The sequence below is a fragment of the Gavialis gangeticus genome, unplaced genomic scaffold (genome assembly GCF_001723915.1).
Source record: "Gavialis gangeticus isolate Ggan-Ray unplaced genomic scaffold, GavGan_comp1, whole genome shotgun sequence".
Lineage (NCBI taxonomy): Eukaryota > Metazoa > Chordata > Crocodylia > Gavialidae > Gavialis > Gavialis gangeticus.
The window spans coordinates 115,380,254-115,385,785 of record NW_017728992.1 but is presented as its reverse complement, the minus strand read 5'-3'; the positions used below and the strand labels follow the sequence as shown (position 1 = coordinate 115,385,785).

Here is a 5,532-nt window from a genome sequence, read left to right as displayed (position 1 = left end):
CCCCCCCCCCCCCCGCACGCTCGGTGCGGAGAACAGCCAAAAATAAGCTGTGACCCCCCCCAGTGAGGGCGCTGGAGGCCGCCGCCCCGCCCCCGCCGCAGACGCGCAGTTCGCCTCTGTTTACACCTTGGCCCTGGTTTGGGCCGAGAACAATGCGTGGGGGAGGGGTAAGGGGGGCTCATTCCCAACTCCACTCCCTTTGTGGGGGGCCCTGTTGCCCCTCTTGGCTGAGATGGGGGGCAAGGCCTGGACTGGCATGGAACTTGCCTGCCTAGCTGAGGGGTATCCAGCCTCAGAGCCATGGGCCTGGCAGGGAGGATGCTTGCTCATGCTAGAGCCAGACAGATTTGAACCCTTGGGCTCTGCTCTATCCAGTTCTGGGACCTCAGCTCTTGGGCTTTGCCCAGTTGAATCTGGAATGGATTTGGCCTTGAACAAGGGAAAAATAAATAAATGTGCCTTGGCAGGCTGCGGAACTGGGCCGCTGGTGGCGCTGCGGGGTGGAGCACGGGGGCTCCTTGGGTGCAGGGAGGCCCTTTTGCTGCTTCTCTATGTGCGGCTCCAGGCTGCGGCTCTGTCATGGGCTGCAAACCTGGAGGAGGGGGGAGGGGTAAGAACTGGAGCATTTCTGTGATGTGCAACTATTTAAGCCTGGCATCTGCTCTTCTTCTCTGTGGCTGTGGGGTTGAGGGGAAATAATCTTCAGCCCTGGGGGGAGGGGGTGAAGAGAGATTTGGAAATTCAGAGACAGCAATGTCTTTTGTGTATTTGCAGTGCCTACTAGCACCCCTACCGTTCATATTGTCTTGTGGATTAAGTTCTAGGCTCATCTCAGGTGAATTTTGGCCTTTTTAAAAAACTTTTAACTTATATGACTTGCTGTTCGCATGGGTAAGCAGCCCTGCCTGAGAAGCACAGTAGCCACAGATGATCCTAGTAAACCAGCTGTCAGCACTTTTTCCTTGTCTATGATTTACACTGTGGGCTGTTTTAAAAGCAGGATTGTTAGGGTTGTAAAGCCAAGTTCTTAAAAGTAAAGGAATTTTGCATTTTATGAATGCTTATATAGCCGTAACTTGGTCTCCTTCCCCCACACCTCCTTTAGGATTTTGCCATCTACATTTGAGTGTGTTGTGTAGCCTTAACTCGACCTCCTTGTACACCGTAAGAAAGTAATGAAGCACTAATTGCACCTTTTGTACAGGTCATACATAGATTGCTTGTGGGCATAAGTAGGGTAACCATATTATTGTTGAGGAAATCTGAGATGGGGTGCCAGCATGTACACACAGTCCAGTCCCCCCACTCTGACCATCAAGGCTTCTGGGAAAAGCATGGCAGGATGGAGCGGCCCACGGCCAGGTTCCATCCTCTGTGCGTAGAGGCCAGACCTGACTGGAGCAGCCCTTCTTCCCCCTGCCACCGTTAGTTGCCAGGGTCTGCTATAAGCAGTCTGGGCCTTGACTGTTGGTGCGGCAGCAGGGCAACAAGCTGCTGGTGACAGGCAGCTATTCCAGCTCACCTCATGCGGGTGCCCAAGCTTGCTCCCTGTCCCAGCCCAGCCTCCCCTGCTCCACTCTGTCCTGGCTGATCCCTGCCCCAGCAGGAGCCGGGCTGGGCACTAAAGGCAGCAGCAGCCTCTGCCTGTAGCAGCTGAATCTGGGACTGTTGCTTCAGTTTACGCCAATCAGCCAAGACTACACAATCCAGGTCATATGGTAACTCTAGGCATAAGTGGAGATTGTGTAAAAAAGTTGCTGGTGGAACCCTTGTGGTATATTGTAGAAGTTGGAATATATATAGTGAATGTGGTGGTAGATTGGCTGATGAGAAAGGATGATGTGGGGTTTGATAATTGAATGTTGCTTGACACAACTGCATTTTATCCTGTCATTGTCACTGAATATCCAGTCTCCCTGTCTAGGTAATTCCAGTTCTTTCCTCTTTGTCGGATCTTTCTCTGCCCTTCTCAACATCAGTTCCCAACCCCCTGCTCCTTCCCAGCATTCTTTATCCAGTTTATTTTCCCTCTTGTCTTTCTCTAGCTTTATGTGCTAGTTTTTGCCCATTCTCCTAGCTCTTTGCCAGACATGACATTTCTATTCCCACTAATTCTAGTCTTGGTCTCCCTTTCAATCCAAGTGTTCTTTCTAGAGGTTCACCTATATATATTGGTCTATATTGGATCAGCACCGATAAAAGGAAGATTATCATAATCAGTAATTGGATATTTTTTGGCTGGTGTAGCTAATAATGTCAGTGATAAATGCCTGTGCATGCCTGCAGTTGCAGCACGCGTGCAGCCAGGAATGCTGCTGGGCAGCTTGGAGAGCAGCATCTGGCCAGTAGTTCTGTGGGGCAGAAGGGGCATGGTGGGACAGATTGAGGCCCCCACAGTGAGGAAGAGAGTGGGGCAGGTGCTGCCCAACTGGAGCAGAGCACGGGGTGGAGCTGTGGGAGGCTCATCTGGGTTGTGGGGAAGGGGAACGCATTCCTGCCACTGCGCACATCCGTGGGGGAGGTATGGGGCACATGTGCCCTCCCAGATTTGTGCGCAGGCTGCAGGCTTGGGGTCAGGAGCTGTGCTGTCCTTTTCCTGGTGGGGGGGGGGCTATGCTCATAATGGGTGGGGTGGGCAGCAGGGCTGGGAGGGGGCACTATGGGGAATTTTGGGGTGGCTGTAGCCCCCTTTTGCCCCCCGTTGTCACTGTGCCCATTTTTCCCGAGTGTAGCCCTGGCCCAGTCACCCTGCTGAGCAGAGGCTAGTGCAGCCCCTCATCCCAAGCCCACAACAGGCAGCTCACCCTTGCCCCTCACAAATCTGGGGGTGGCACATGTCCCCCATGCCTCCCCCAGGGGGTGCACATGGCAGTAGGAAGCAGCCCACAGCTCTGTCTTGTGCACCTATACCTGCCCCACTCCCACCCTTACCCTGGGACCCTTGATCTGCTCTCCCCCGCAGACTTACTGGCCAGATGCTGGCCTCGAAGTTGCTGGGCTGCATGTCGTAATTGGATCTGTATCAGCTGATATGGCTACTTAATAATTGGCTGTTGGTCTTGGCCAAAAAATCTTTATTGGTGCACCCCTAGTTCTTTCTTTTAGCTAGTCCCAATTTGTCTCTTGTCCTCAAGACCCTGTCTGGTCTATTGCTTTCCCTCCCCCTGGTTGGGATTTTGTCATTTACATTTGAATCAGAGATGCCTGGAGGTAGAAGAAGGGTCATCAATAGACAGGATTTATGCTGTCAGTTTCAGTGGTGAATCCCACCGGGGTCCAGAGAAGCTATTACCAGGGAAATTGGACTTTGTTGCTGTAGTTCTGGATCGGGGCACGATCATTGTTCTGAGGGGTGGTGAACATGCAGTCTGGTCAGCAGTTAAAAACAGACAGGTTTCTACTGAGCTTTCATGACCTGTGGAGTACGCATCCCTTTCTAGTTGTGACCATTGCACCTTCTTCTGTCAGTGCCTGATGCGACTTTCATTAAACTTCTATTTGAGATCAGCAGATCTAGAGAATTGTCTTCTGATATACCTTCAGTATTCATCTAATTTTGTTGTTCCTTCTGCCTTTTATCTCATTGTGGTACTTTTCCTTCTTAGAAGCTTTACGAGTAATTGTCTCACTTTTTATAAGTGTTTTATTGTGGTGGTAGTCATGTTCTGTTTACATTACAGTGAGGAGTATAAATACATCTGCTATTTCTGCAGGGCTTTCGTGCACGTCAGTGAGAATTTGTGTATTTCAGACTCTTCAGAGAAGTGCTGATATTTGCTGCATTGTACAGGGAAATATAGTTGTTCTTTTGAGACTCTAAGAAGGGATACCTTTATCCCTGATGATATAGTGTGGAGCATTTTTTCATTGTGTTCGTTGTACTGGGAGCCATCAGAAGCATTTTGAATAGTAGTTTTAGGAGTAATGAAGGGTATTTTATCAGAAGGCTTTACCTGAGAATTGCAGGGCTTCTGTTACAGAAATAGCAACGATATGTAAACTGGTATTTTGAAGCATTGATGAGAATACTTACGATTAATCTTCCTTTTATTAAAAGGAAAAGTATACATTGTGCAGTTTATAGAGATTAGCTAATTATCAAGGACATAGATGATAGGTTTTATAGATGATAGGTTGGTTTGTTTAGGAATCACTCCATCTATAAAAGTTTCAATGTGCATAGATCAGAATGGGTTTACAAATAATCATTAGAATTTGGAAGCAGTGTCTAGGAAAGTATTGTGTCTGCCTTGCATACACTGTGTATGGGGGTGGGGTGGGGGTTGCACACTTTATATTTAGAAGTATCATGCCAAAACCATGAACACTTTATTATACAAAACTGTGTTGTACCTAATTGTGGACAGAGTGCAACTTTTGTAGCTTTCTCAAAGCAGTTCTTAATAAAAAAAATAAATAAATAAAAGGAAGGAGAAAGAAGAAACATATGTACACAGGAGTCTACACTGCTAAAATAGTTTAGAGATGACATCAAGAGTCACCATGGTAACTCTCAGGCTGCATTCCGGTGTTCTTTTGGGTGGAGGAATTCTAGAATGGGGAGGTGACCTTGTGACAGGAATAAACTTACTCCACTTGGAAGTTGGCTTGTGGCAGAAAATAATTGAGTTTGGCCTTTGGTTCAGAGAAGGTCTTGGAAAAACAAAACAAAAAAAATGGAGATCTTTGTATTGCATTTCACCAAATGTAAAACTCCTGAAGGTGAAAATAGGAGTTGATGCATACATGTTTGTTTGGGCTTCTTGAGGGCCAAAGTTTGTGTGTGTGTAACTGGTTTTCATAAATCTAAAATATAAACTCTTAGGTAGTTCATGTGGGTAAAATTTGCATATTTTTTCAGATCTATTTTTACATGTGTGTATTTTTGTTCTTGTTAATACTACATACTCTTATTTCCAAAGGGCCATGGTTGTTCTTGAGTGCTTTTTTTTTTTTTTCCACTTTTGGTTTATTTGATTTGCTTTTGGAAGGCAGAAGGGTAAAGTTGTAGAGGTGCTAAAACACATCCTTGAAGAAACTTTCAAAAAACATTTGCTGAAGATGGAACTAATACATAGGCAAGATATCTTGACAGTGAACTGTCTCTTAATGTAAAGGTATCCAGCTAGAAATTACCAGAATTAATGCAAAAGTCTGTGAAAGGCATGGATATTATTGTGTTCTGCTGTTTCTATAGGCCAGGATGGGCAGTTATTTCAGCTGGAGTGCCGCTTAATGAGTTTTGGTGGGCTGTTGTAGGTCAGACACACAGTCTTTCAGAAGACATTTTAAATTTATAGATTAAAAACATTGTATACTAAAAATCAAACATCTATCTAACGTATTTTAATGTTATTTTAAGAAATAATTTTTGTCCTGATGTATGTACTTTTTTGAGTAGTGTATATAGGGGCAATTGCCTAGTGCTCAAAATAGTGTTCCTCTTGTATATTGTGTGTGCAGGGAGTGGTGTGCATGCATGTGGTGGGGCTGCCTGTGTACTAGGCGCTTGAAGATGGCGGGGGGGGGGGG

At 46.4% G+C, this 5,532-nt stretch overlaps 1 protein-coding gene across 1 annotated transcript in view; it reads left to right on the top strand.

Moving 5' to 3' along the window:
- The window catches only part of PCMTD1 (protein-L-isoaspartate (D-aspartate) O-methyltransferase domain containing 1), a 102,256-nt gene that overhangs the window by 440 nt on the left and 96,284 nt on the right, over positions 1–5,532 (top strand). The window lies entirely within an intron of this gene.